The sequence below is a fragment of the Trachypithecus francoisi genome, unplaced genomic scaffold, assembly GCF_009764315.1.
Source record: "Trachypithecus francoisi isolate TF-2019V2 unplaced genomic scaffold, Tfra_2.0 Lachesis_group7, whole genome shotgun sequence".
NCBI classification, from domain to species: Eukaryota; Metazoa; Chordata; class Mammalia; order Primates; family Cercopithecidae; genus Trachypithecus; species Trachypithecus francoisi.
In genome coordinates, this window is record NW_022681472.1 from 21,070,508 (window position 1) to 21,079,490 (window position 8,983).

General features: G+C 42.7%; 1 protein-coding gene across 1 annotated transcript in view; it reads right to left on the reverse strand.

Annotated features, from left to right (window-relative positions):
- ARMC1 (armadillo repeat containing 1) overlaps positions 1 to 936 on the reverse strand; it is a 34,540-nt gene extending 33,604 nt beyond the window's left edge. Inside the window, exon 1 of the mRNA XM_033202411.1 lies at positions 721 to 936. The gene's annotated coding sequence lies outside the window, so the exon portion shown is untranslated. The remainder of the gene's footprint in view (positions 1 to 720) is intronic.
- Positions 937 to 8,983: the final 8,047 nt, after the last annotated feature.

Here is an 8,983-nt window from a genome sequence, read left to right on the forward strand (position 1 = left end):
TGATAAAAATAACATAAGCGTTGAGATTAAATCTGACTTTCCCCTTACTCGAAGAGTTAACTGTAACTTTGAGACGTTAAGTTATCAGAGCCTCAGTTATCTCACATAACAATCCTCAGCGGTTATCAGATTAAAGTAAGAACGCGAAATGGTAAAATCAAACACCAGCAATTACCAAACCAGAATATTACTTGCTCATGTGGGGACATCTGTCCCGCCAGGTGTTGGAGGTACCTTCTTCATCGCCCTAACACTTCAGTGCACTAAGTATCACCAAAGGAGTTGCTAACTTCACGAGTACCTACCCCCGCCCTCCCAAAATACAGTCTTAAATATAAAAATGGGAACACTGGTCTCTCTTGAATTAAGCCTAACACAACTATGTCTTTCCGCTCTTAGGAGACATGCAGGTCCACAAAACTAACAGAGAGTTACCAAAGAATAACAGAGAGTTACCAAAGATGAGATGACACCCATCAATAATGCTGGGGTTAGTAAAAGTCGGATGTGAGGGGGACAGAGAAGTGAGCAAAGCTAACAGATTCACGGGACACGTGGAGGTAGAGCGTGCTAAAGCGCCTCACTGGGACGCACTACTGGATCTGACAAGAGGCAGACGGGGCGCCCCTCCCAGGCAGATTCGCTGCCTCGGTGCAGGGGCCGCTTCCCGCGGCCTTCCCGGCTCCACTGCTTTGTCTGCCGCCCATGGACCCCACATACCGCTCCAGAGCTTTAGGAGTCCAGAGCCTGCCGCACCATCAGGGCCACACCTACGGATGAGGTAGAGACCCAGGCGGCGCGGAGCGAGCCCTTGGGTTCGCAGCCCCGGCCGCCGCGATCGCAAACAACCGGACTAACTCACGAACCCAAAGAGCCAAGGCGCTGGCGGGCAAAGGCTCTGCAGACTCTTCCCAGGTGACCTGACGCCTCTGTCGCTTTTGCCCTCCTATTGGCTGCTAATGAGTCCAACGTGAGGATAAAGTATCCAATCAGTGAAGGTCTTTTTAGAGTGAAGCGCTCATAGGTGGTTTAGGGAAATACACTAAGTGTTCGAGGAACGGATCCAATGAGGACCCAGGAACACTATATTGGCCCTAACTACTCGCCGTCCACCAAGCCCTAACCGAAGAAATTTGATTCCGGCTGGGAAACTGTCGCACTTTGACAACTTCAATTCCCAGCCTTCTGGGGCCGGTAGGACTTAACCGGTACTGCATTCGGTAATTCAAATTGAGTATTTCTGCTTTAGCAACTCTTGCAATTCTAATAAAGGCAATACCTAATATTTTATTCGGTTCTGTGAGTCTTAATTCATAATTTTTTTTTGTTTTGTGTTTTACTGTGGACGTTAGCACTACATTAGGCATTCCTTGGATTTTCGTTTATTTCTTCTTGGTGTCCACTGTCTCCCTAGCAGCTTGAAAGACGCAAAGTACAGTTTTCGTTTAAGTAGTAATTTATTTTGGAGAAGAAGTTTTCTTTTTTTTTTTTTGGTAAGGAATTTATGATCAGAATCTTCTCAAATTCGTATTTTAAAATATCTTCTATGTAGTTTATCAAAGTAAGGATTTATATACTTGTTTTATGGATGGCAATCACTTGAAGTTTTTGTTTTCTTTGGGCATAGATTTTATTTTTTTAAATTTATCTAAATATAAACCTACTCTTAACCCGCAGGCAGATCTTTGAGAATAATGTATCCATTTGCAATCAATAACCCCAATGAACAGATTCTGGATTCGCTCTATAACAGTTTGATTCGGCCACGTAGCTCATGTGTTAAAGTCAGAAGGAATATGAGACGCCTCTAATAGGAAAAGAGTGTAAATAACAATAAATATCCCAGATTGTATTCAATGCTAGTATCTCCTATACTTCGTAAGTGAATTTAAAAACCAAGCAGCTTCTTGGATTTCTTTCCGTTCCCTTGTTCTCGGTTATCTTCTTGCTTCCAATGAACTCAAAATAGGCGCCAGATAAGCTAAGTAGAAAACAAATAGGCCTGGCGCGGTGGCTCACACGTGTAATCCCAGCACTTTGGGAGGCCTAGGCGGGTGGATCACTTGAGGTCAGGATTTCGACACCAGCCTGGCCAACATGGTGAAACTCTGTCTCTACAAAAAAAAAAAAAAAAAAAAAATTAACCGGGCGTCGTTGCGGACGCCTGTAATCCCAGCTACTTGGGAGGCTGAGGCAGGAGAATCAATTGAACCTGAGAGGCTGAGGTTGCAGTGAGCCGAGATTGCGCCACTGCGCTCCAGCCTGGGCAACAGAGCGAGACTGTCGCCAAAAAAAAAAACAAAAAACAAAAAAAAGTCCAAAGGGTACAGCCAGGTTAAACATAACCCGTTTGGTTGAGTAAGTTTCTTCAGTATAGTTATTAAAAACTACTTTAAAAAAAGGAAATTAAACTTGCTATTTTTGTTAATGTTAACATATTAGGACGGCAGGTGTGGTGGCTCACGTCTGTAATCTCAGCACTTTGGGAGGCCGAAGTGCGTGGATAACTTGAGTTCAGGATTTCGAGACTAGCCTGGCCAACATGGTGAAACCCCATCTCTATTTTTTTTTTTTTTTTTTTTTTTAAGAGAGAGTTTCCATCATCTTGCCCGGGCTGAAGTACAATGGCGTGATCTCGGCTCACCGCAACCTCCGCCTCCCGGATTACAGGCATGCGCCACCACACCCGGCTAATTTTTGTATTTTTAGTAGAGACGGGGTTTCTTCATTTTGGTCAGGCTGGCCTTGAACTCTGGACCTCAGGTGATCCGCCCGCCTCAGCCTCCCAAAGTGCTGGGATTACAGGCGTGAGCCACCGCGCCTGGCCAGCTGTCTCTACTAAAAATACAAAAAATTAGCCGGGCGTTGTGGCAGGCGCCTGTAATCCCAGCTACTCCGGAGACTGAGGCAGGAGAATTGCTTGAACCCGAGAGGCGGAGGGTGTAAGCCGAGGTCGCGCCGCTGTACTCCAATCTGGGAGACAGAGCGAGACTCCGTCTCAAAATAAATAAATAAATATTAAATATAATCATGCTTCTGCCATTAAAGTATTGAGAAAGCTAATTCTTCCTACACACTGCCATTACAGAATAGATGACTGCTATTAAGAAGCAGGGGTTGTATTCACAAAAAAATAATTACCAGTTTCCTAAGCACCTATGGATTATAAGCCATAGGGAGGTATTTAAAAATTTTAAGAATTTGTATTCTCGTATAAAAATGTCTAAACTTGACACCAGTGAAGTTATACTACCTTCCATTGTGAGTCATTGCTTGTTCCTAGCCTCAGGTATCTTCCCACAGGACACTGGAATGTCATTTCTCAATAGCTGTGTTGCTTAAGACATGATTCAGATACCGGCAGTTTCATTCATTTAATTATTTTGAATGCTACAATGTGCCATAGACAATCTTAACTATGGATTCAAAGGTAAGGAAAATCACAAGCTCTGCCCTCAAGGAGTTCATGGTCTAAAGAGATGAAGAAGCACTGAATTTCAAAACTTTTTGATCAAGCAACACTTTCAGCTTTATATATATGTATTCGAGTACACAGCTCTGACATATTTATATGTATTTATTCCTAAATTCTATATGTGTACTATCAAACTAATATGTAGTTTTGAAAATGTCAAAGTAGAAATTTTTGAAGAAAGAGAAATAATTATAAATTGAAGCTCTCACTATACATCCAGATGAAAATAAAATTGGATCCATATATTACATCATTTACCAAAAAAATAAATTCCAGGTGTATTAAAAACTCAAACCTGCCGGGCGCGGTGGCTCAAGCCTGTAATCCCAGCACTTTGGGAGGCCGAGACGGGCGGATCACGAGGTCAGGAGATCGAGACCATCCTGGCTAATACGGTGAAACCCCGTCTCTACTAAAAAATACAAAAAACTAGCCGGGCGACGAGGCGGGCGCCTGTAGTCCCAGCTACTCGGGAGGCTGAGACAGGAGAATGGCGTGAACCCGGGAGGCGGAGCTTGCAGTGAGCTGAGAGCCAGCCACTGCACTCCAGCCTGGGTGGCAGAGCAAGACTCCGTCTCAAAAAAAAAAAAAAAAAAAAAAAACTCAAACCTTAAAGACTACATATATGACCTAGAAGCAAAGGGAAACCTTGAACAAAACTGGAAACCCAAAAGTTAAACAAGAAAAAAATGGATACATTTGACTTGTTTTAAAAAGCAACTGGCCAGGCACAGTGGCTCACGCCTGTGATCTCAGCACTTTGGGAGGCCAAGGTGAGTGGATCACTTGAGGTCAGGAGTTCCAGACAAGCCTGGCCAACAATGGCCAAACCCAGTCTCTGCTAAAAATATAAAAATTAGCCAGGCGTGGTGTTGTACGCCTGTAGTCCCAGCTACCCGGGAGGCTGAGACAGGAGAATCACTTTAACTCGGGAAGCAGAGGCTGCAGTGAGCAGAGATCACACCACCGCACTCTAGCCTGGGCGACAGAGCGAGACTCTGTCTCAAAAAAAAGAAAAACAGCTCTATAGGTCAGGGTCAATCCCAAGAGCTGGTTTATAGAAAAGAATGTCACAATCTCTGGAAGTGATCCTTTAACCTATTTGGATATAGAGGTTTTTTTTCTGGTCACTATGCACTGATCTAAGAAGAATTAAACTGTTTCAAGGCTCAGAACAACCAAATATACCCCAGAGTCTATGACTGAATCAAAATAGCTCAACAATTTGTCATTGAGCACCATGGTAAAAACATTCATTCAATTGAGATTTAGATAATAAATGCAGATTAAAATGTTATCTTTTCCCAACAATATGTGCTTTTTTTTTTTCTTCTTTGAGATGGAGTCTGCCCTATTGCCCAGGCTGGAGTGCACTGGAGTGCAGTGGCGTGATCACAGCTCACTGCAACCTCTGCATTCTGGATTCAAGTGATTCTCCTGCCTCAGCCTCCCAAGCAGCTGGGATTACAGGCATGCACCACCACACCTGGCTACTTTTTTATATTTTTAGTAGCGATGGAGTTTCACAATATTGGCCAAGCTGGTCTCAAACTCCTGACCTCAGGTGATCTGGCCACCTCGGCCTCCCAAAGTGCTGGGATTACAGGCGTGAGCCACTGCGCCCGGCCCAATATGTGCTTTTATTACTAATTAAAGGAGCTTTGAAGCCAATGGGCACTGCATGCATCACTTCCTCAGGTGAGATGAAGTTGGCCCACTAACTGGTCTTAACCAGTTTTCCTGTAGCCCAACCTGTCCCAGACACATCTAGCCTCACTGTGTCTCAAAGCACTTCACCGTCCTACCCCGTGATCTTTTACCATCCATTCCTATATTCTAATGCAGAACCTCCTGAAGCTTATTTCAGTGTGTTACATTTTCTCCAGGGAGGCAATTAGAGCTGGGGGGGAAGAAAACAGAACTAGAGGAAAAGGGTCTCAACTTCCAGGAAAGATCCTTTGTAAGCTTTGCAGATTATTCAACCTGTCTCAACAAATGAGGCTGTCATTAAGCCTTATATGAGAAACAGGCTGACATAGACATTGGTCTGTTCCTACTTTACTAACCACTGGATCACAACCACCCAAGCTGACTATATATCCTACATGGTTATTATTTATTGGGCCCTTGAGATAAACCAGGCACTCCCCTGAGCATTTGACAAATGTTATGTAATCGATCCTCAAGGCTACTCTTTGAGCTGTCTACTATTGCCACTGTGAAAGGGAAGAAATTGAGACCCTGGAAGGCTGACTGTCTTGCTCAAGACCACACTGCTGGTCATTGGGCAGAGGCATATTTCCAACAAGGGTCTGTCTGCCTCTGAAGCCCATATTCTTTCTACTACAATATACAGCTTCATTGTCTACCAACATTAATGGGAGTCTGATATTTTGTTAAATCTCTATGGTGAAGGAAGCTCACGATCAGCCTTGGTCACCTCTCTTTTGCCTAATACATCTAACAATGAACAAATCTTTTTGCGTAAATAATGGCATTTATAATCCTTTAATTTCCTACTCAGAATTTGGAGGCCCAAAAAAGATAAGGAACTTTTTCAAGACCATACAGTGAGTAAGAGAGCTCTGTTTCTTTCTCTTCCATTCAATAAAAACTGCAAATGGCAGACGAAGTTTCAGTTGTTCGAGATTCTGCCAAGAAAACTGAGCCCTTAATTTGGGTCAAGAACTCTAGGATCAAATACACTAAAAATAAAAGTATTCTATTTTATTCTCACATGCCCAAATGGATTGCCCTATAATCTTCCACATTTGTTTCCAAAGCTAGCTATGCAGAACAATCATAATTCTGCTGAATAGAGCTGCAGAGGTAGAGGCTTGGGCATACATACTTTTAAACAGCTCCAATGTGAAATTTAAGAGTCACTGATCTTGTGGAGGAAACATAAATTGTATTAATTATCTAATGTGTCCTTTGTATTTCATTTTATTTATTTAACTTAATTTAATTTTTGAGACAGTCTCATTCTGTCACCCAGGATGGAGTGCAGTGTTGAGATCAGGGCTCACGGCAGCCTCAACCTCCCCAGGCTCAGGTGATCCTCCCACCTCAGCCTCTTGAGTAGCTGTGACTACAGATGCACACCACCACACCTGGCTACCTTATGTATGTTTTTTTTCTTTTTTCTTTTCTTTTTTTTTTTTTTTTGAGACAGTGTCTTGCACTGTCACCCGGGCTGGAGTGCAATGGCGCGATCTCAGCTCACTGCAACCTCGGCCTCCTGGGTTCAAGTGATTCTCCCACCTCAGCCTCCCAAGTAGCTGGGATTATAGGCGCCTGCCACCACGCCTGACTAATTTTTTGTATTTTTAGCAGAGACAGGGTTTCACTATGTTAACCAGGCTGGTCTCGAACTCTTGACGTCAAGTGATCCACCTGTCTCAGCCTCCCGAAGTGCTGGGATTACAGGTATGAGCCACCGCACCCGTCCCTTATGCATGTTTTTTTCTAGAGATGAGGTTTCACTGTGTTGCCCAGGACGGTCTTGTACTCCTGGGCTCAAGCAATCCTCCCGCCTTGGCCTCCCGAAGTTCTGGGATTACAGATGTGAGCCACCACGCCCGTCCTGTATATCACTTCCTAATACATTTCTACAAAAGTTTTCAACTTAACACAGTAATAATTTACTAGTTTATAGTTTCTGTGCATCAGGCATCCATGTGCAGCTTAGCTGGGTGCCTCTGGCTCAGATCTCTCAAAAGGCTGCTATCAAGAGATCAGCTGGGGCCTCAGTCATCTCAAGGGTTGAGTGAGACAGGCTATTTTTCCAAACTCACCTCACATGGCCATTAGTAGGACTCAGTTTCTCACAGCTGATGGAAGGAGAGCCTCAGTTCCTTGCTGAGTGTTGGTCAGAGGCTTCCCTCAGTTTCTTGCCACATGGGCTTCTCCTTAGGGCAGCTCACATATGACACTGTCTTCCCTCAGAGCAAGTGAAGGAGAGCTAGAAGGAGCAAACAGGATGAAAGCCACAATCTTTTTGTAACCTAACCTAGAAATTACATCCTTTCATTCTTACTGTATTCTATTCATTAGAAGCAAGTTGATGCTCAAGGAGAGGGGATTATACAAGGGGCATGAATACCAGGAGGCAAGGATCATTGGGGGTCACCTTAGAGGCTATCATAGAGATGTAAGCAAAGAATTAAAAAACAAGGTGGTAATATATTTCCTAGCTCTATCTTGTAAGAGAGGATAAATTCAACAATATCCTGGTCCTGGCATGGTGGCTCACACCTGTAATCCCATCATTTTGGGACGCCAAGCAAAAGGATCAGTTAAGCCCAGGAGTTTGAGGCCAGCCTAAGCAACACAGCAAGGCCCCAGGTCCATAAAAAATAAAACAATAAATTAAGTGATATCCCAGTAGCAATGAGATCATCCAGTATCTAAATCTTGGTTTCTAAATACTATTCCAGGACTTCTTGGAGAAATGGCTGATTTTAGGGCTGGGTAAGGAAAAATACAAGATAAGCGCAGAGCATCTTATAGTTCCAGAAAAAAGGAGATAATCAAAAAACAAAAGGAACACATGAACCTAGTTAAAAGAACTCCCAATGGCCAAAGCTGAAACAATTGAGTAACAGTATAAAATAAATATGCAAGTCTATATGTCTATATAAATAAATGATTGAATATAAATATAAATTAATAAATGAGGAAAGACAAATCTTCCTTTCAGAATTTCAAATAAGGTTTATCTATTGTCCACTCCAGAAGTTGAAGCTTAATCCCCATTCCATTTGAGTGTGAGCAGTATTTAGTGACTTGTTTTCAAAGAAAGGAATATGGAAAGTGGGAAAATACAACTTTATAGTGGAGTAACTAGCAAATATTACCATGTGTGAGCCTCACCAGTAATAAGGTAGAGTGATGTCATGTATCCTCTGACATAATGTGATGAGAAGGTCATCTCATCATGTGATGTTTTCCCCAAACCCTATAACCACAGTCTAATCATGAGAAAAACATCAGACAAACACAAATCGAGGGACATTTTGCAAAATACCTGACTAGACTTCAAAACTGTCATGGTCATATCAAGGTCATGAAAAACAAGAAAAGACCGAAAAACGGTCACAGATCAGAGAAGACTAAGGAGGCTTGATGGCTAAATGCAATGTGGCATCTTAGATTAGATCCTGAAACAGAAAAACAACCTTATTAAAACCCAAATGAGGTCTGGAGTTTAGTAAATAGTAATGTACCAATATTTGGCTTTTTAGTTGTTTTGTTTTTTCTTTTTATTTATTTATTTTAAAAGATAGAGATGGGGTCTCGCTTTGTTGCCTAGGCTGGTCTTGAACTCTTGGGCTCAAATGATCCTCCCAGTTTGGCCTCCCAAAGTGTTAGGATTACGGGCGTGAGCCACTACGCCTGGCTGGCTCTTTAGTTTTGTAAGTGTATCATGGTAATGTAAGATGTTAACACTAGGGAAACTGGGTGAGGAGTAGACAGGAACTTTATGTACTCTAACTTTTCTGTAAA